Source organism: Heterodontus francisci, chromosome 35, assembly GCF_036365525.1.
Source record: "Heterodontus francisci isolate sHetFra1 chromosome 35, sHetFra1.hap1, whole genome shotgun sequence".
Classification (NCBI taxonomy): domain Eukaryota; kingdom Metazoa; phylum Chordata; class Chondrichthyes; order Heterodontiformes; family Heterodontidae; genus Heterodontus; species Heterodontus francisci.
In genome coordinates this window covers 16,462,334-16,462,776 of record NC_090405.1, presented here as the reverse complement: position 1 = coordinate 16,462,776, position 443 = coordinate 16,462,334, and the positions used below count along the sequence as shown (strand labels likewise).

General features: G+C 43.1%; 1 non-coding gene across 1 annotated transcript; it reads right to left on the bottom strand.

Annotated features, from left to right (window-relative positions):
- Nucleotides 1–370: 370 nt before the first annotated feature.
- On the bottom strand, nt 371–443 carry trnaf-gaa (transfer RNA phenylalanine (anticodon GAA)). The gene has a single exon. It is a non-coding gene; the product is annotated as a tRNA-Phe (tRNA).

Here is a 443-nt window from a genome sequence, read left to right as displayed (position 1 = left end):
GCAAATATAGAAGATATAAGTATTTCCCATCCTTGATGAGGTGGAATTTTTTATGTTGTGGGTGGTAATGTCTTGGCCCACGAGTGTGGTGGAAGCAGAGACAATCAATGATTTGAAAAGGAAATTGGATGGATACTTGAAGGAAAGAAACTTGCAGGAGGAAAGGGATCGAGCTGGTGAGTGGAACTGACTAGATTGCTCCGGGGAGAGCCAGCATGGACGTGATAGGCCAAACGACCACCTTCTATGCTGTAAATGACTCTGTGTTGTTTCTCAAATTCAATCCACTGGTGCTTGGTAAATAATTTCAAAGGAAATTGTGCAACTGGAAAATCAGAACCAAGGCAAGGGACGCATAAGGAAGTGAAATTGCTGAAACCCAGGATTGAACCAGGGACATTTAGATCTTCAGTCTAATGCTCTCCCAACTGAGCTATTTCAGC